This window comes from Glycine soja, chromosome 3, assembly GCF_004193775.1.
Source record: "Glycine soja cultivar W05 chromosome 3, ASM419377v2, whole genome shotgun sequence".
Lineage (NCBI taxonomy): Eukaryota > Viridiplantae > Streptophyta > Magnoliopsida > Fabales > Fabaceae > Glycine > Glycine soja.
Window position 1 is genome coordinate 9,942,602 of NC_041004.1, and position 22,389 is coordinate 9,964,990.

At 37.9% G+C, this 22,389-nt stretch overlaps 1 non-coding gene across 1 annotated transcript; it reads left to right on the forward strand.

Annotated features, from left to right (window-relative positions):
- Positions 1-11,035: 11,035 nt before the first annotated feature.
- LOC114407918 lies at positions 11,036-11,142 on the forward strand. Its single transcript, XR_003665729.1, has one exon. It is a non-coding gene; the product is annotated as a small nucleolar RNA R71 (small nucleolar RNA).
- The last annotated feature ends 11,247 nt before the right edge of the window (positions 11,143-22,389 follow it).

Below are 22,389 nucleotides of genomic sequence, written 5' to 3' on the forward strand. Positions count from 1 at the left end.
GACTTTTCTAAAACTTTTGAGCTAGAATGTGATGCCTCTGGAGTGGGAGTTGGAGTTGTATTGTTACAAGGTGGGCACTCTATTGATTATTTTAGTGAAAAAATTCATAGTGCCACCCTCAACTACCCCACCTATGATAAAGAGCTTTATGCCTTAATAAGAGCCCTCCAAACTTAGGAACATTACCTTGTTTCCAAGGAATTTGTCATTCATAGTGATCATCAATCACTTAAGTACATTAGAGGGCAAAGCAAGTTAAACAAGAGGCATGCAAAATGGGTAGAGTACCTAGAGAAATTTCCATATGTTATCAAATACAAAAAGGGAAAAACAAATGTGGTAACTGATGCCCTCTCTAGGAGACACACATTGTTTTGCTCCCTAGGAGCTCAAATTTTAGGATTTGATAATATTAGGGACTTGTATGCTTTAGATGAACACTTCTCTCCCATTTACGAGAGTTGTGGGAAAAAGGCTCAAGATGGATTCTATTTGGCTGAGGGGTATTTGTTCAAAGAGGGAAAGCTTTGCATACCCCAAGGATCCATTAGGAAATTACTTGTGAAAGAGAGCCATGAGGGTGGGCTCATGGGCCACTTTGGGATAGACAAGACCCTTGTTTTACTCAAAGAAAAGTTTTATTGGCCCCATATGAAGAAAGATGTCCATAAGCATTGCACTAGGTGTGTGGCTTGTTTACAAGCCAAGTCTAGGGTGATGCCTCATGGGCTATACACACCCTTACCTATCCCATCTGCACCTTGGGTAGACATTAGTATGGACTTTGTCCTTGGGCTTCCTAGAAACCAAAGAGGTGTAGACTCTTTCTTTGTGGTGGTGGATAGGTTTAGCAAGATGGCACACTTTATACCATGCCACAAGGTGGATGATGCTTCCCACATCTCAAAACTCTTTTACAAGGAAGTTGTGAGACTCCATGGTTTGCCTAGGACCATTGTGTCAGATAGAGATGCTAAGTTCCTTAGCCATTTATGGAAAACCTTATGGGCTAAGCTAGGAACTAAACTTCTTTTCTCCACCACTTGTCATCCACAAACTGATGGGCAAACAAAGGTAGTGAATAGGTCTTTATCCACCCTTTTAAGGGCTCTTCTGAAAGGCAACCATAAGTCTTGGGATGAGTATCTTCCTGATCGAGGCCATACCCGAATCAAATAAACATTAAAATGTAGTAACTAGGAAGTGATAAATCCAAGCCCATAAATAAATTAAATTCAAATCTAGATAAGATAAGATCTAGATTAAATAATATCTAGATGAGATCAAATCTAAATAATATCTAGATAAGATAAAGATAAGATAAGATCTAATTTTGTAGAATAAAATAGTCTGCCCTCTTCAAGTGCAAGCCCAATTCTGGATTCAAGCCCAATGCTTCATTAATTCCTGAAATTAGATTAAAAACATCAAATTAGCTTAATGGGACCAAATAATAAAACTGTCTAATTAATTTGACAATTAAAATTAATCAGTACTTAAAATGGTGCAAAAAGGATTAAGAAATAGGAAAAAGTAATGGCACATCAAAACCCCCATACTTAGCCTTTTGCACTCCTGGGCAAAATGAAATAAAGAACAAAATCCATGGATATCAAAGAGAGACAGACAAAACATTTACATATTTCTCAATGAACATCAAGGAATGAAAGGAATGAGTAACATCTAACATGAAGAGATCCAAAGAGTCAAGACATTCGTGGAAATCATCCAAGCAACTCAATCAAGGCAAAATAGTTAATCAGCTCAATAATGACAATTGATAAAGCCTCACAAGATATACACTTTATCTCTTAAGTGTCTAGGCTACTGTTTACTCTCAAAGCATCCATGAAAACAAACACCACATAGACTTGGCAAAATTCTAAAATTGACAAAAACTTGACAAACACATGCACATGAGGATCAAAAGGTCTTTAAAGGTTGTAATGGGACCAAGGACAAGGTAGGGAAGAAAAATATGGAATAAGTAGCTAAATCCCAAAGGAATAGAGGAGCAATGGGGAATAAGTGGAAATTAAGCACAAGTAGTTGTAGAAAAAGGATCAAGCTGAATGTTTTGATGATGCCAAAGTTTCACATGCGTCTCAAAGCTTTATTCAAGACAAAGAAATTAAAGATATTCAAGATGGATGATCAAGACAGTCTCTAGAGTCTTAGAAAGGGTATATTAAATAGGAAGGGAATTCCAATTGAAGTAGCAAAAAGTTTGGCCAAGAAATTTAAGTTAAAAAGTCTTTTTTCAACAAATTTACTCTCTGGTAATCGATTACCAGTGGCAAAAACTGATTTACAACAGCTATTAAAATTTGAATTCAAAATTTGCACTGTGTAATCGATTACACATATATGGTAATCGATTACCAACAGTTTCTGAACATTTTAATTCAAATTTTAAAGCTTGTAATCGATTACACACATACTGTAATCGATTACCAGAGGAGTTTTTCAGAAAACATTCTCAACAGTCACATCTTTTTATCTGATTCTTAAGTGGCCATCAAAGGCTTATATATATGTGACTAGAGATACGAATTTGATAAGAGTTTTGAAGAACAAAAAAGTCTTATCCTCTTAACAAGCAAAATTGTTTTATCCTCTTACAAATTCCTTGGCCAAAACACTTGTGATTCAATAAGGAATTATTTGAGTGCTCAAATTGTTCAATCTATCTCTTTCAAGAGAGATTTCTTCTTCTCTTCTTCTTTAGTCTGAAAAGGGATTAAGAGACCGAGGGTCTCTTGTTGTGAAAGGATTCTAAACACAAAGGAAGGATTGTCCTTGTGTGTTTAGAACTTGTAAAAGGAATTTACAAGATAGTGGAACTCTCAAGCGGGTTGCTTGGGGACTTGACGTAGGCACAAGGGTGTGGCCGAACCAGTATAAATCTGAGTTTGCACTTTCTCTTCCCTTAAACTCCTTTATTTATTATTGTTTTATATTCATATTCAAATTGTTCTTTTGAATCATTATTTAAGAAATTCATTATTAAGGGAATATATAACTTGAATAGAAAGTTAAATAGAATTTTTAATTGGGGAAATAATTTGTAATATCTTAATTCAACCCCCCCTTCTTAAGATATCTGAGGCCACTTGTCCAACACTAGTAAACCCAAACCCTCTAATATCATCAAAATCAACCAAGGCTCCTAAATCAAGTTCTCATATCAAGACCTTATTTATTCAACTTCACTTCTTTTCTTCTTCTTCTTTTTTTGAATAGTACGAAATTGCAGAATTTGCAGTAATTGAATTTTTTTTTCATTTTTCATTTTTTTTATTTTTTTATTTGATTGAACAGTACGAAATTGAAGATTAAAGAAAGAACTAGGTAATATATATATACATCAAGCATGGCCAAAATAAAACATTAAGCATGGCCAAAAATCATATCTTCCAATGTGATCGAGGCCGTACCCGAATCAAATAAACATGAAAATGCAGTAACTAGGAAGTGATCCTAGGTCGTTTCCCAACGAGCAATGATAAACCAAATGTTCATAATATACTTGCAGTAACAATAACGATTGGGGGGGGGGGGGTTTGTTTGTTTTGTGATTTAAGGAGCAGAACAAGTAAACTGGAATACAAAACTAATAATATTAAAAATGGGTTGTTTCCTCTGATTCAGAAGTCATTCTCTTATCCTGGCTTATGGAGAATTCGTCCCTAATAGTTAACCACTTAATCCAACCCTATTTCAATTTACTAAGCGAAAATCAACTTAGGGTTGTCAATACGTGATTAGGCACCACATACACCAGTTAGCCCTTCGTCCATTAAGCATGAACGCAAGTTAGGCTCAGAGGCAATTAATCGAACACGAAGCGTGCACTGATTAATGTTCACGAATTTGGGTTAACTGGTGAAGGGAAAACTGTCAGGGAACCACATTATAAACGAAACCTCAAAGAGAGTTGGGCTTCGTCCTCAGAAGGAAACAACACCAGAATATTTAGCCTTCCATAGATTCAAACAGAAAACGTAAATGAAACATGAAGCAGAAACGTAAATAAAAAGAAATGTAAATGAGACAGAAACGAAAATGAAAACAGAAACGTAAATGAAAGTAGAAGAAGAAACAAGAACGAAATTGTAATTAGAAGCAGGAAATGGAAAATTGCATTACGTGAACAGTAGCATCAAAGTAGAAAAACATAAAACCCTAAACAAAGCTCTGAATAATGAATGGCATAACAGAATCCCCTTGCACGAATCCCAAGGCTGCTATTTAAAAAGAGTCACTCAAAGTCACTGGGCCCTATTACAATACTCTAGCCCAAAACGAAATAAACACTGAACAACATAAAATAAAATTGTGAAATTTCCTAATTAGAAATTAACTAAGGTAAGCGCTGCTTTAATTGCCCTCTTCAAGTCCACAACCAAAATCCGGATTAAGCCCAATGTTTCATTAATTCCTGAAATTAGATTAAAAACATCAAATTAGCTAAATGAGCCCAAATAATAAAACTGCCTAATTAATTGACAATTAAGACCAATCAGTAATTAAAATGGTGCAAAAAGGGTTTAGAAAATAGAAGAAAATGATGGCACATCAAAACCCCCCCATACTTAGCCTTTTGCACTCCTAGGCAAAATGAAACAAAAAACAAAATCCAAGGATATCAAAGAGAGACAAACAAAAACATTCACATATTTCTCAATGAACATCAAGGAATGAAAGGAATGGGTAACATCTAACATAAGGAGATCCGAAAAGTCAAGACATTCATGAAAATCATCCAAGCAACCTAATCATGGCAAAATAGTTAATCAACTCAAGAATGAAAAGTGATAAAGCCTCACAAGATATACACTCTATCTCTCAAGTGTCTAGGCTACTATTTACCCTCAAAGCACCCATGAAAACAAACACCACATAAACTTGGCAAGATTCTAAAATTGACAATCAACCCATAAACATAAGCACATGAGGATCAAAAGGTCTTTTAAGGTTGTAATGGGGCCAAGGACAAGGTATGGAAAAATATGGAATAAGTGGCTGAATCCCAAAGGAATAGAGGAGCAATGGGGAATAAGTGCATATTAAGAAAAAATAAGAAAATAAAAAGAAGTAAAGATAAAATTTAAACATAAAGAGTAGAACCAAGAGCCTCATCATACTTTTGTCATTTAAGATCTTATTCACTCAACTTTACTGCTTTTCTTTTTCTTTTCCGAATTTTTTTTTTTACTCTGTTGCCTTTGAGAAACAGCATCTCATTCAGCATGTCCAACATTTAACCAATATGCAATATACATCAAGTATGGCTCAAAATATATCATGAAGCATGGCCAACAAAACATGTTATCCAATGAAACAAAACCCCCCACACTTATTCCCAAAACAATTCCAAAGCTCCAAAATTCCTTAAGGATATGGTGATATCATGGTTTTTCACTTAAGGCTTGTGGTGAGCTTCAAAACAAGGAAAGGGAAACAAGGCTCAAAAGGGCTATCAAAGGAATTAAGTCAAGGTAAGTCCATTTGGCTAGAAGCTTATAAGAACAAAATTGCCTTAATCATTTCCAAATATGCATGTGAATTAGGAAGCATCAACAAGAATCAAGCCAAGGCTATGGGGCAAAACACACCAAATGATTATGATGATGAATGGCTCAAATTCTCACAAAGGTAAACTCATCACTTTCAAATTGAGCTTCCAAAACTATCATGACATGTAGAGGAGAATCAAAGATTTCAAGTCACAAAATGTCAAAAACTTTTATTTTCAAAACAATTACCCATTTCTTGAACATATCCTATAATTCAAAGAAAAACATGCAAAGTCGTACATGCACACAGAATTGACCCAAAATATTAAACTAGAAATCCGATGAAACTAACAACATTAATAAATTAACACAACTAACAAATTAACAAAACCAACAAAACTAGCAAAACCAAAGAACACTCCCCCCCCCCCCCTCCCCATACTTAAACAACACATTGTCCTCAATGTAGCACAATTAAGTGATTAAAAACAATTAAATCATCAAATAGAATCGGACAAGTGTAATAAAAGCAAAGAAGGAAATAGGAAGAGAAGAACTCCCTAAGTCATGGTGGAGGAAGAGTAGGGTGCATTAAGGAAGTCTCTTCCACCACTACGTCCACTAAAGAAGGGTTCGTGAGGAATGGCTTAAGTCGATGTCCGTTGACCTTGAAGCTCTTGTTTGTGGAGTCGCTTTTAATCTCAACTGTACCATAAGGAAAAACATTAGTAACAACAAAAGGACCAATCCACTTAGACCTCAACTTACCACTCATGAGTCCTAGCCTAGAATTATACAATAGCACTTTTTGCCCAACCACGAAGTCCTTTTTAACTATCATGCTATCATGGAAGTTCTTGGTCTTTTCTTTGTAGAACTTGACATTCTCGTAGGCTTCTAGGCGGATTTCATCTAACTCACTCAGTTGCAACTTTCATTCCTCACCAGCTTGATCCATAGAGAAGTTGCAAGTCTTCACTGCCCAGTATGCTTTGTGCTCAATTTCCATTGGAAGATGACATGCCTTTCCAAAGACAACCCGATAAGGAGACATTCCTATGGCTGCTTTGTAGGCCGTCCGATGTGCCCAGAGAGCATCATCAAGCCTGGTACTCCAATCTTTCCTGCTTGGCTGCACCATCTTCTCTAAAATTCTCTTGATCTCCCTGTTAGATATTTCTGCCTGTCCGTTGGTCTGGTGGTGGTATGGTGTGGATACCCTGTGTACCACCCCGTCCTTTATAAGCAGGGTATGCATTGTTCTATTGCAAAAATGGGTTCCTTGATCACTAACAATTGCTTCAGGTACTCCAAACCTGCAAAACAGATTAGACCTGACAAAATCTGCAACAACTTTAGCATCATTAGTTCTAGTGGGCTTGGCTTTCACCCATTTTGAAACATAGTCAACTGCAAGGAGAATGTAAACATAACCAAAAGAGACAGGAAAAGGGCCCATGAAATCTATACCCCAGACATCAAACACCTCACAGAATAGCATAGGTTGCTGAGGCATTTGTTGTCGACATGTAAGTGTATTTCCTGCTCTCTGACACTTCTCACAAGTGCTGCAGATCTTCCACGCATCTTTAAAGATGGTGGGCCAATAAAAACCACAATCAAGCACTTTGTGAGCTATCCTTTGAACACCTAGATGACCTCCAGGTGCAGAAGAATGACAGAACTGCAGGACTGAGTCAGTCTCATGATCTGGAATGCATCGTCTAATGACCTGACCATTGCACAATTTCCACAAGTAGGGGTCATCCCAAATAAAATGCTTAGCATCACTTTTAATTTTATCTTTTTGGGCTTTGGATGCTAAGGGAGGAAAAACAGAAGCAACAAAATAATTGACAATGTTAGCAAACCAGGGAGTAGAAAGAGAGTCCGAAATACTATACAGTATATACAAATGATCATCCGGGAAATCATCCCGAATGGGTGGATCCGCATCCGTTACACGTTCGATCCGACTCAATTGATCAGCAACTAAATTTTGTGCTCCACTCCTATCACGGATCTCCAAGTCAAACTCTTGGAGCCAAAGCATCCATCGGATCAACCTAGGCTTAGAATCAGCCTTCTTCAACAAGTACTTTAGAGTTGCATGGTCAGTATAAACAATAATGCGGGTACCAAGCAAATAAGATCGAAATTTTTCAAGAGCAAAAACTATGGCTAGAAGCTCTTTCTCAGTAGTAGTATAATTTGCTTGGGCAGCATCTAAAGTCCTAGAAGCATAGTATATCACCCCGGGCAATTTATCAATTTTCTGAGCAAGGACAGCCCCCAATGCATAATTTGATGCATCACACATAAGCTCAAAAGGGGCTATCCAATCGGGTGCCTGGATGATGGGGGTGGTAGTCAGCGCTCTTTTGAGGCAATCAAAAGCCTCTTTGCATTTGTCATTAAAGTCAAACTCCACCTCCTTTTGCAACAAGTTGGACAGTGGAAGGGCTACTTTGCTAAAATCCCTTATAAAGCGCCTGTAGAATCCTGCATGACCAAGAAAAGATCGCACCTCTCGCACACAAGAGGGGTAACGCAATTGTGAAATAACAGAAATTTTTGCAGGATCTACTTCAATACCCTTATTCGAAATAATGTGGCCTAAAACTATACCTTGCTCAACCATAAAATGACATTTTTCAAAATTTAGAGCAAGGTTGGTTTCAATGCATCTATTCAAAACTTTTTCCAAACTATCCAAACAACCATCAAAAGAGGATCCATACACAGTGAAATCATCCATAAACACCTCTATGCAATTTTCTAAGAAATCACTGAAAATACTAATCATGCACCGTTGGAAGGTACTAGGGGCATTGTACAGGCTAAAAGGCATCCTCCTATAGGCAAAAGTGTCGAGGGGGCAGGTGAATGTGGTCTTTTCCTGATCCTCAGGAGCAATAGTAATTTGCATATAACCAGAAAAACCATCAAGGAAACAGTAGTGAGATTTACCTGCCAGGCGTTCAAGCATTTGGTCAATGAATGGCAGGGGAAAATGGTCCTTTTTGGTAACTTGGTTCAGCCTCCTATAGTCAATGCAGACTCTCCAACTGTTCTGCACCCGAGTAGGAATCAACTCCTCCTTCTCATTTTTTATCACTGTGAGGCCGGTCTTCTTCGGGATTACCTGGACGAGACTCACCCATTGGCTATCGGAGATAGGATAAATGATTCCAGCTTGCAAAAGCTTGGTTATCTCCTTCTTCACTACATCAAGAATCACCGGGTTGAGTCTTCTCTGTGGCTGTCTTACTAGTCTAGCTCCATCCTCTAAATTTATTCGATGCATACATGTGGATGGGCTAATATCAGGAATGTCCGCCAGGGTCCAGCCTATAGCCTTCTTATGCTTCTTGAGAACCTCTTGCTCATCAGCAAGGGAGGCAGATATAATCACTGGAAAACTTTTGCTATCATCCAAGTAAGCGTATTTTAAATTTGATGGCAGAGGCTTCAATTCTGGTGTGGTCGGCTGGATAGTGGTAGAAGGAGATGGTTTCTCAGCCTGTACCTCATAAAGAAAGTCAGAGGTATGTGTACTTCCTGAAACATGGTTAGTCCTATCTGACTCTATAAAATCAATCTCAAGAGGTAAAACACCACCACCAGACATGCAATCAATATCACTTTCAGATTCACTCTCAGCATCAAATTCAGATATATGATCAAGTACAATTTCAAAATCAATGCATGAAGAGTGAGAGGCAAGCAGATTTGAGTAAAGATCAGTCATGTATTCATCAACAACATGGTCAATTATTTTAGCACAAAATACAGAAAGATCTTCAAATGGGTATTTCATAGCATCCAGAATATTAAAATGAATAGTTATATCACCAAACTCCATGGATAGTGTGCCTGCCTAAACATCTATCTTAGTTCTAGCAGTTTTCATAAAGGGTCTGCCTAGAATGATGGGAACCGATCCTTGAGAAAATCCATACTCCATATTCAAAATATAAAAATCAACAGGGAAAATCAGTTCACCAACTCTAACTAAGACATCTTTTATGAAACCAACAGGATAGGCAACACTTCTATTAGGTAAATGAATTACCACATCAGTTGACTGCAAGGGACCTAGAGATAGAGAATTAAAAATAGACAGAGGCATAACACTAACGGAAGCTCCTAAATCTAGCATGGCATTCTCGAACTTACTATTCCCTATAATACAAGGTATGCTGAATGTATCTGGATCTTTACATTTTTCAGGAATTTGGGGAACAGATTTACCAATCAATGCGGAGACATTTCTACCCATGCTAATTCGTTCACTTCCTTTAAGCTTCCTCTTATTAGTGCACAGCTCCTTCAAGAATTTGGCATATCTTGGAATTTGCTTTATTGCATCCAGCAGAGGTATGTTTACCTCCACTTTTCTGAATGTTTCCAAGATGTCTTTCTCTGCCTCTTCCATTTTTTTGTTGGAAACTGCTCTTGGAGGGAATGGAAGAGGAGGGATGTGCTGCTTCTGCAAATCAGAATTACCAGTGGAAGATTCACCTGCACAGAAATTGTTAGGTAAATTTTTGTCATCACCTTTTTCTGGAGTAGAGTGAAGTTTGGCAGGTTCATTTGCAGATGAGGAAGGTGCTACGGGTTGAGGTCCTTGACATTGCTTTCCCGACCTCAATGAAATGGCACTAACATTTTTTGGATTTTGGACAGCTTGGGAAGGCAGCTTGTCAGAATTCTGGGACTGTTGTTGATTCAATTGTGTAGCCAATTGTCCCATCTGATTGGTTAAGCTCTGAATGGAGGCTCTGGTCTCTTGTTGAAACTGCATGTTCTGCATAGTCATTTGCCTCACAAGTTCTTCGAGCGAAGGTTGTCGAGGAGCCTCAACTGTTGCCTATTTCTGGGGTTGTTGCTGTTGTTGGATTGGTGGAGGAATGTATGGTCTGCTTGGGCTAGCAGCATTTTGGAAGGAAGGAGTAGGCTGTTGTTGTTGTTGTTGTTGATGGCTAGACCATCTGAGATTAGGGTGATTCCTCCATCCAGGGTTGTATCTGTTGTTGGAGAGGTCTTAATTGTTCTTTTGTGGTTGATTTTGCTACTGAGGTTGAGGAGGTCTATTGTAAATGTTTGCAGCATAAGCTTCGGGCTGCTCAATTGCTCCAGGTTGCTGCATGGAAGGGCAAAGGTCTGTATGGTGGTCAGCAGAGGAGCACAAACCACAGACCCTTGCAACAGGTACATATTTCTGGTTCAAGGCCAGCTAGGTTACCAAGTTAACCAATGCATCCATTTTGCCTTCAAGCTTCTTAGTTTCAGATGATGCAGCTGAGTTTGTAGCTACCTCATGCACTCCTCTAATGACTATAGCATCATTTTTGGCGCTAAACTGCTGGGAGTTGGAAGCCATCTTCTCAATTAAATTTCTGGCTTCGGCAGGAGTCATGTCTCCAAGGGCTCCACCACTGGCAGCATCTATCATACTTCTCTCCATATTACTGAGTCCTTCATAAAAATATTGGAGAAGAAGCTGCTCCGAAATCTAATTGTGAGGGCAACTAGCACATATTTTTTTAAATCTCTCCCAGTACTCATACAGGCTCTCTCCACTGAGTTGTCTAATACCTGAGATATCCTTCCTGATGGCTGTGGTCCTAGAAGCAGGGAAATTTTTTTTCTAAGAATACTCTCTTAAGGTCATCCCAGCTCGTGATGGATCATGGAGCAAGGTAATACAACCAGTCCTTTGCCACTCCCTCTAAAGAATGAGGAAAAACCTTCAGAAATATATGATCCTCTTGGACATCTGGGGGTTTCATGGTGGAGCAGACAATATGAAATTCCTTCAAATGTTTGTGCGGGTCTTCACCTGCAAGGCCATGAAACTTTGGAAGCAAATGAATCAGTCCAGTTTTAAGAACATATGGGACATCCTCATCAGGGTATTGGATGCACAAGCTTTCGTAGGTGAAATCAGGTGCAGCCATTTCCCTTAGAATCCTCTCACGGGGTGGAGGTTGTGCCATGTTCTCAGAATGTTCAAAATCAGAATGCTCAGAATCAGAATGCTCAAAATTATAATGCTCAAAATCAGGATGTTCAAAATCACCAATAACAGAATGCACAGATTCACCAGTAATGGAATGCTCAGGATGATCAAAAGGTATAAAATGATACCTAACTAATCTATGAAATGTCCTATCTATCTCAGGATCAAAGGGTTGTAAGTCAGATGGATTGCCTCTAGTCATACACTACATTCAGCATACACAACTAGTTGCCTTGTCATGTAAATAAAGGTGCAGGTTTGAACTACAGCTACCCTCAAATGATATCCAAATGGCTTGAATTTTTGTGAGCAACCTTATAAAATGATGAGAAGATAGCACAAAAATTTCAGGCAAAAATTCAAAGTCTAACTATGGAAGCTAAAAATGGTAGGTTAAGAAAAATAAGTGAATAAAACTTGAAAAATAAAAAACTTTTGACAGAATCACTATTTTTGGACGATGGAGACCTCAGTCAGCCTATGGCGGGCTGCCACGGCGTAGGAAATTTTTTTCTACCCCAAATACATATATAATAATTGCGATTCTGATAACCGGAGCAAAAGTTATGGCCGTTTGAAGTTTCAACTAACACAAAATTTGCTACTTTTTTGGAATTTTCAAATCTGACCAAACTAAAGTCTCTAGCTAATTTTCCCACAAAATATAGATTAAAAGAAGTTACCACAAAAAAATCATCCAAAAATAACAACCCTAGCTACTAAAACAAAAAATCTCAAATAATTCAGCATGGGTGGTCGCTAAAATCCGTCTCTACTTTATTTCTAATACTACTCTGTTTTGCCGCAAGAAAAAGTGGTCGCTAAGTCCGTCGCAAAACATTATTCACAGCAAAACACCCAAAACTGAAACAGGGGAAGCGCTTAATAGGAAACCTGAAACAGAACACACACTAAACAAAATACCAGGACACTAAACAACACTAACACACATACTAACACAATACTAACAATTAAACTTAAAACACGAAAGAATTAAACATACAACACTAGCTAGTTATTATGAACCTTTGGACACTACTCCCCGGCAATGGCGCCAAATTTGATCGAGGCCGTACCTGAATCAAATAAACATGAAAATGCAATAACTAGGAAGTGATCCTAGGTCATTTCCCAACGAGCAATGATAAACCAAATGTTCATAATATACTTGCAGTAACAGTAACGATTGGGGGGGTTTGTTTGTTTTGTGATTTAAGGAGCAGAACAAGTAAACTGGAATACGAAACTAATAATATTAAAAATGGGTTGTTTCCTCTGATTCAGAAGCCATTCTCTTATCCTGGGTTATGGAGAATTCGTCCCAACAGTTAACCACTTAATCCAACCTTATTTCAATATACTAAGCGAAAATCAACTTAGGGTTGTCAATACTTGATTAGGCACCCACATACACCAGTTAGCCCTTCGTCCATTAAGCATGAACGCAAGTTAGGCTCAGAGGCAATTAATCGAACACGAAGCGTGCACTGATTAATGTTCACGGATTTGGGTTAACTGGTGAAGGGAAAACTGCCAGGGAACCACATTATCAATGAAACCTCAAAGAGAGTTGGGCTTCGTCCTCAGAAGGAAACAACACCAGAATATTTAGTCTTCCATAGTTTCAAACAGAAAACGTAAATGAAACATGAAGCAGAAACGTAAATAAACAGAAATGTAAATGAGACAGAAACGAAAATGAAAACAGAAACGTAAATGAAAGTAGAAGAAGAAACAAGAACAAAATTGTAATTAGAAGCAGGAAATGAAAAATTGCATTACGTGAACAGTAGCATCCAAGCAGAAAAACATAAAACCCTAAACAAAGCTCTGAATAATGAATGGCATAACAGAATCCCCTTGCACGAATCCCAAGGCTGCTATTTAAAAAGAGTCACTCAAAGTCACTGGACCCTATTGCAATACTCTAGCCCAAAACGAAATAAACACTGAACCACAAAATAAAATTCGAAATTTCCTAATTAGAAATTAACTAAGGTAAGCGCTGCTTTAATTGCCCTCTTCAAGTCCACAACCAAAATCCGGATTAAGCCCAATGTTTCATTAATTCCTGAAATTAGATTAAAAACATCAAATTAGCTAAATGAGCCCAAATAATAAAACTGCCTAATTAATTGACAATTAAGACCAATCAGTAATTAAAATGGTGCAAAAAGGGTTTAGAAAATAGAAGAAAATGATGGCACATCACAATGAAACATACCCCCCCATACTTATTCCCAGCTTATTCCCAAAACAATTCCAAAGCTCCAAAATTCCTTAAGGGTAAGGTGATATCATGGTTTTTCACTTAAGGCTTGTAATGAGCTTCAAAAAAAAAGAAAGGGGAAAATAGGCTCAAAGGGGCTATCAAAAGAATTAATTCAAGGTAAGTCCATTTGGCTAGAAGCTTATAAGAACGAAATTGCCTAAATCATTTCCAAATATGCATGTGAATTAGGAAGCATCAACAAGAATCAAGCCAAGGCTATTGTGCAAGCAATCAATGGGGCAAAACACACCAAAAAATTATGATGATGGATGACTCGAATTCTCACAAAGGTAAACTTATCACTTTCAAATTGAGCTTTCAAAACTATCATGACATGTAAAGGAAAAGCAAGGATTTCAAGTCACAAAATGTCAACAAACTTTTATTTTCAGAACAATTACCCATTACTTGAACATATCCTATAATTCAAAGACAAACATGCAAATTTAACACAACAAAACTAACAAAATTAAACTAATTTAACACGACTAACAAAACCAAAACCAAAGAACACATTCCCCCCCCCCCAATACTTAAACAACACATTGTCCTCAATGTGGCTCAATTATAAGATTAAAAGAAATTAAACCATCAAATAGAATCGGACAAATGTAATAAAAGTAAAGAAGGAGATAGGAAAGAAAAACTCCTTAAGTCATGGTAGAGGAAGAGTAGGATGGAGTAAGGAAGTCTCTTCCACCACTACATCCACTAAAGAAGGGTTTGTGAGGAATGGCTTAAGTCGGTGTCCATTGACCTTGAAGCTCTTGTTTATGGAGTCGCTTTTGATCTCAATTGTACCATAAGGAAAAACATTAGTAACAACAAAAGGACCAATCCACTTAGACCTCAACTTACCACTCATGAGTCCAAGCTTAGAATTATACAATAACACTTTTTTCCCAACCATGAAGTCCTTTTTAATTATCATGCTATCATGGAACTTCTTGGTCTTTTCTTTGTAGAACTTGGCATTCTCGTAGGCTTCTAGGCAGATCTCATCTAACTCACTCAGTTGCAACTTTCTTTCCTCACCAGCTTGATCCATAGAGAAGTTGCAGGTCTTCACTGCCCAGTATGCTTTGTGCTCAATCTCCACTGGAAGATGACATGCCTTTCCAAAGACAACCCGATAAGGAGACATTCCTATGGGTGCTTTGTAGGTAGTCCGATGTGCCCAAAGAGCATCATCTAGCCTGGTACTCCAATCTTTCCTGCTTGGTTGCACAATCTTCTCTAAAATTCTCTTGATCTCCCTGTTAGAAATTTCTGCCTGTCCATTGGTTTGGGGGTGGTATAGTGTGGATACCCTGTGGACAACCCCATACTTTTTAAGCAAGGCATGCATTTATTTGTTGCAAAAATGGGTTCCTTGATAACTAATGATTGCTTTAGGTACTCCAAACCTGCAAAACAAATTAAATCTGACAAAATATACAACAACCTTAGCATCATTAGTTCTAGTGGGCTTGGCTTCCACCCATTTTGAAACATAATCAACTGCAAGGAGAATGTAAACATAACCAAAAGATACAGGAAAATGACCCATGAAATCTATACCCCAGACATCAAACACCTCACAAAATAGCATAGGTTGCTGAGGCATTTGCTATCGCCATGTAAGTGCACTTCCTGCTCTCTGACACTGCTCATAAGTGCTACAAATCTTCCATGCATCTTTAAAGATGGTGGGCCAATAAAAGCCACAGTCAAGCACTTTGCGGGTTGTCCTTTGAACACCCAGATGACCTCCCGGTGCGGAAGAATGACAGAACTGCAGGACTAAGTCAGTCTCATGATCTGCAATGCATCCTCTAATGACCTGATCATTGCACAATTTCCACAAGTAGGGGTCATCCCAAATAAAATGCTTACCATCACTTTTAATTTTATCTTTTTTGGCCTTAGATGTTAAGGGAGGAAAAACAGAAGCAACTAAATAATTGACAATGTTAGCAAACCAGGGAGTAGAAAGAGAATCAGAAATACTATACAATATATATAAATGATCATCCGGGAAATCATCCTGAATGGGTGAGTCCTCATCAGACACATGTTCGATCTGACTCAAATGATCAGCAACTAAATTTTGTGCTCCGCTCCTATCACGGATCTCCAAGTCAAACTCTTGGAGCCAGAGCATCCATTGGATCAACGTAGGCTTTGAATCAGCCTTCTGCAACAAGTACTTTAAAGCTGCATGGTCAATATAAACAATAATGCGAGTACCAAGCAAATAAGAACGAAATTTTTCAAGAGCAAAAACTATGGCTAGTAGCTCTTTCTCAGTAGTAGTATAATTCGCTTGGGCAGCATCTAAAGTCTTAAAAGCATAATATATCACCCTAGGCAATTTATCAATTTTCTGAGCAAGGACAGCCCCTAATGCATAATTTGATGCATCACACATAAGCTCAAAAGGGGTTGTCCAGTCGCGTGCCTGGATGATGGGGTGGTAGTCAGTGCTCTTTTGAGGCAATCAAAAGCCTCTTTGCATTTATCATTAAAGTCAAACTCCACCTCCTTTTGCAACAAGTTGGATAGTGGAAGGGCTACTTTGCTAAAATCTCTTATAAAGCGCCTGTAGAATCCTGTATGACCAAGAAAAGATCGCACCTCTCGCACGCAAGAGGGGTAAGGCAATTGTGAAATAACAGAAATTTTTGCAGGATCTACTTCAATGCCCTTATTGGAAATAATGTGGCCTAAAACTATACCTTGCTCAACCATAAAATGACATTTTTCAAAATTTAGAACAAGGTTAGTTTTAGTGCATCTATTCAAAACCTTTTCCAGACTATCCAAACAAACATCAAAAGAGGATCCATATACAGTGAAATCATCCATAAATACCTATATGCAATTTTCTAAAAAATCACTAAAAATACTAATCATGCACCGCTGGAAGGTACCAGGGGCATTGCACAGACCGAAAGACATCCTCCTATAGGCAAAAGTGCCGAAGGGACATGTGAATGTGGTCTTTTGTTGATCCTCAGGAGCAATAGTGATTTGCATATAACCAGAAAAACCATCAAGGAAACAGTAGTGAGATTTACCTGCCAGGCGTTCAAGCATCTGGTCAATGAATGGTAGTGGAAAATGGTCCTTTTTGGTAACCTGGTTCAGCCTCCTATAGTCGATGCATACTCTCCAACTGTTCTGCACTCGAGTAGGAATCAGCTCATCCTTCTCATTTTTTATCACGGTGAGGCCGGTTTTCTTCGAAACTACCTGGACGGGACTCACCCATTGGCTGCCAGAGATAGGATAAATGATTCCAGCTTGCAAAAGCTGGGTTACCTCCTTCTTCACTACATCAAGAATCACCGGGTTGAGTCTTCTCTGTGGCTGTCTTACTGGTTTTGCCCCATATTCTAAATTTATTCGATGCATACATGTAGATGGGCTAATACCAAGAATGTCTACCAGGGTCCAGCCTATAGCCTTCTTATGCTTCTTGAGAACTGATAACAGCTTCTCCTCTTGCTCATCAACAAGGGAGGCAGATATAATTACTGGAAAACTTTTGATATCATCCAAGTAAGCATATTTTAAATTTGATGGCAGAGGCTTCAATTCTAGTGTGGATGGCTGGATAGTGGTAGAAATAGATGGTTTCTCAGCCTGTACCTCATAAAGAAAGTCAGGGGTATGTGTACTTCCTGAAACATGGTTAGTTCTATCTGACTCTATAAAATCAATCTCAAGAGGTAAAACTTCAGCAGACATGTAATCAATATCAAATTCAGATTCACTCTCAGCATCAAATTTAGACATATGATCAAGTACAAATTCAGATTCAATGCATGAAGTGTGACAGGCATGTAGATTAGAATGAAGATCAGTCATGTATTCATCAACAATATGGTCAATTATTTCAATACGAAATACATAAAGATCTTCAGATGGGTGTTTCATAGCATCAAGAATATTAAAATGAACAGTTATATCACCAAACTCCATAGATAGTGTGCCTGCATATACATCTATCTTAGTTCTAGCAGTTTTCATAAAAGGTCTGCCTAGAATGATGGGAACTGATCCTTTAGAAAATCCCTCTTCCATATTTAAAATATAAAAATCAACAGGGAAAATCAGCTCACCAACTCTAACTATGACATCCTCTATGAAACCAGCAGGATATGCAACACTTCTATTAGGTAAATGAATTACCACATCAGTTGACTACAAAGGACCTAGAGATAGAGAATTAAAAATAGACAGAGGCATAACACTAACAGAAGCTCCAAAATCTAGCATGGCATTGTCAAACTTATTGTTCCCTATAATACAAGGTATGTTGAATGTACGTGGATCTTTACATTTTTCAGGGATTTGGGAAACAGATTTACCAATCAATGCGGAGACATGTCTGCTGATACTAATTCTTTCACTTCCTTTAAGCTTTCGCTTATTAGTGCACAACTCCTTCAAGAATTTAGCATATCTTGGAATTTGCTTTATTGCATCCAGTAGAGGTATGTTTACCTCTACTTTCCTAAATGTTTCCAAGATCTCCTTCTCTGCCTCTTCCATTTTTTTGTTGGAAATTGCTCTTGGAGGGAATGGAAGAGGGATATGCTGCTTCTCTTTGGATTCACCTGCATAGAAATTGTTAGGTAACTTACTCTTTAAATTTTTGTCATCATCTTTTTCTGGAGTAGAGTGAAGTTGAGCAGGTTCATTTGCAGATGAGGAAGATGCTGCTGGTTGAGGTTCTTGACACTACTTTCCCGACCTCAATGCAATGACACTCATATTTTTGGGATTCTGGACAGATTGAGAAGGTAATTTGTCAGAATTATGGGACTGTTGTTGATTTAACTGTGTAGCCAATTGTCCCATCTGATTGGTTAAGCTCTTAATGGAGGCTCTGGTCTCTTGTTGAAGCTGCATGTTTTGCATAGTCATTTGCCTCACAAGTTCTTCAAGGAAAGGTTGCGGAGGGGCCTCAACTGTTTGTTATTTCAGGGGCTGTTGCTGTTGTTGTTGCTGGATTGGTGGAGGAACGTATGGTCTGCTTGGGCCAACAACATTTTGAAAATAAGTTTGTTGTTGTTGCTGCTGCTGTTGTGAAGGATTCGACGATCTAAGGTTGGGATGATTCCTCCTTCCGGGATTGTACCTGTTGCTGGAGAGGTCATAGTTATTCTGTTGTGGCTGATTTTGCTGCTCAGGTTGAGGAGGTCTGTTGTAGATGTTTGCAGCATAAGCTTCAGGCTGTTCAATTGCTTCAAATTGTTGCACAAAAGGGCAAAGGTCTGTGTGGTGGTCGGCAGAGGAGCATAAACCACAGAGTCTGGCGACAGGTGCAGATTTCTGATTCATGGCTAGTTGGGTTACCAGGTTAACCAAGGCATCTAGTTTACCTTCAAGCTTCTTAGTCTCACCTGATGAAGATGAATTCGTGGCTACTTCATGCACTCCTCTAATGACAATAACATCATTTCTGGCACTGAATTGTTGGGAGTTGGAAGCCATCTTCTCAATTAAATTTTTGGCTTCAGCAGGGGTCATGTCTCCAAGGGCTCCACCACTGGCAGCATCTATCATACTTCTTTCCATGTTGCTGAGTCCTTCATAAAAATATTGGAGGAGAAGCTGCTCTGAAATCTGGTGGTGAGGGCAAGTAGCACATAATTTTTTAAATCTCTCCCAATATTCATATAGTCTCTCTCCACTAAGTTGTCTAATGCCTGAAATATATTTTCTGATGGACGTGGTCCTGGAAGTAGGGAAATTTTTTTCTAAGAATACTCTCTTGAGGTCATCCCAACACGTGATGGACCTGGGAGCAAGGTAATATAGCCAGTCCTTTGCCACTCCCTCTAAAGAAAGAGGAAAGGCCTTCAGAAATATGTGATCCTCCTGGACATCTGGTGGTTTCATGGTGTAGCAGACAATATGGAATTCTTTCGGATGCTTGTGTGGGTCTTCCCCTGCAAGGCCATGAAACTTTGGAAGCAAATGGATCAGTCCAATTTTAAGAACACATGGGACATCCTCATCAGGGTATTGGATGCACAAGCTTTCATAGGTGAAATCAGGTGCATCCAATTCCCTTAGAGTACTCTCACGGGGTGGAGGGTGTGTCATGTTCTCAGAATATTCAAAATCAGAATGCTCAAAACTATAATGCTCAAAATCACCAATAACAGAATGCTCAGGATGCTCAAAAGGTACTAAATGATGTCTAACTAATCTATGAAATGTCCTATCTATCTCAGGATCAAAGGGTTGTAAGTCAGATGGATTTCCTCTAGTCATACACTAAATTCAGCATGCACAATTAGTTGTCTTCGTATGCAAGTAACAGTGTTGGTTTGAACTACAACTACCATCAAATGATGTCCAAATGACTTGAAATTTTGTGAGCAACCTTATAAAATGATCAGAAGATAGCACAAAAAGTTTCAAATGAAAATTCGAAGTCTAACTATATAAGCTAAAAATGATAAGTTAAGAAAAATAAGAGAATAATACTAGAAAAATAAAAAACTTTTGATAGAATCATTTTCTTTGGACGATGGAAATTCGAAGTCTAACTATATAAAAATTTTGTGAGCAACCTTATAGGTCGGCTGTAACGGCATAGGAAATTTTTTTCTACCCCAAATACATATATAATAATAGCGATTCTGATAACCGGAGCAAAAGTTATGGCCGTTTGAAGTTTAGACAAAAATCAAATTTGCTACTTTTTTGGAACTTTCAAATCTGACCAAACTAAAGGCTCTTGCTATTTTTCCCACAAAATATAGATTAAAAGAAGTTACCACAAAAAAATTCAGCCAAAAATAACAACTTTAGCTACTAAAACAAAAAATCCCAAATAATTCAGCAAGGGTGGTCACTAAAATCCGTCGCTACATGATTTCCACTACTACTCTGTTTTGCCGCAAGCAAAAGTGGTCGCTAAATCCATCGCAAAACACTATTCACAGCAAAACACCCAAAACTGAAACAGGGGAAGCGCTTAATAGAAAAACTAAAACAGAACACACACTAAACAAAATACCAAGACACTAAACAACACTAACACACACTAACACAACACTAACAATTAAACATAAAACACGAAAGAATTAAACACTAACACGACACTAGCTATTATGAACCTTTGGACACTGCTCCCCGGCAACGGCGCCAAATTTGATCGAGGTCGTACCCAAATCAAATAAACATTAAAATGTAGTAACTAGGAAGTGATCCTAGGTCGTTTCCCAACGAGCAATGATAAACCAAATGTTCATAACAGATAGTAGGAAATAGTAACAAATTGGGGGGGGGGGGTTGTTTGCTTTTGTAAATTAAATAGCGAGTACAATTCAATTAGAAAAATATCAGAATTAAAATTCGTTGCTTCCCCTTGATTCACAAGCAAGTCTCTTATCCTAGGTTGCGAGAATTTATCCTTTATTAGTTCAACCATATAATCCAACCCTAAATTAAATTACTAAGCGAAATTTAACATAAAGCATTCATTATGTGATTAAGCATCACACACGTCAATTACTCATAAAAGATCATTAAGCATGAACAAAATTAAGCACAGAGACAATTAATCAAGCACTAAGCATGCATGAACTAATAGCAACAAATCTACAGTAATAATAGAACCTCAAAGAGAACTGTGCTTGATCCTCAAGAGAAAACAACGCTACGGACTTAGCCTTCCATTATTCAAATAGAGAATGAAATTTTATTGATAAAACTAAAAGTCTGAACTGGAATTGTAAAAAACGAAAATAAAAGAGAAAGAGAAGAGAGATTAAAACTACAAACGAAAAATAGAAGAGAGAGGAGAGAGAGAGAGCTAAACTAGAACCTTGGTGCTGTTATATAGTTTTTCAGCCCCAAAGCTTACAAATCTCTTTTAAATCCAAGCCCATAAATAAATTAAATTTAAATCTAGATAAGATAAGATCTAGATTAAATAATATCTAAATGAGATCAAATCTAAATAATATCTAGATAAGATAAAGATAAGATAAGATCTAATTTTGTAGAATAAAATAGTCTGTTCTCTTCAAGTCCAAGCCCAATTCTGGATTCAAGCCCAATGCTTCATTAATTCCTGAAATTAGATTAAAAACATCAATTTAGCTTAATGGGCCCAAATAATAAAACTGCCTAATTAATTTGACAATTAAGATTAATCAGTACTTAAAATGGTGCAAAAAGGGTTAAGAAATAGGAGAAAATAATGGCACATCACTTCCTCATGTAGAATTTGCCTACAACAGGGGGGTTCATAGAATCACCAAGCAGTCCCCTTTTGATGTTGTCTATGGGTTCAATCCCCTAACACCGTTGGACCTCATTCCCTTCGCACTAGACACTTCTTTTATACATAAAGAAGGGGAATCTAGGTCAGATTTTGTAAAGAAGTTGCATGAGAAGGTTAAGAACCAAATAGAGAACCAAACAAAGGTGTATTCAACTAAAGGCAATAGAGGAAGAAAAGAGCTAGTTCTTAATGAGGGTGATGTTGGATCGAGTGGCCTCAGAATAATTAAGAAGGGGGGGTTGAATTAATTATTCCTAAACCTTTACTAATTAAAAATTAC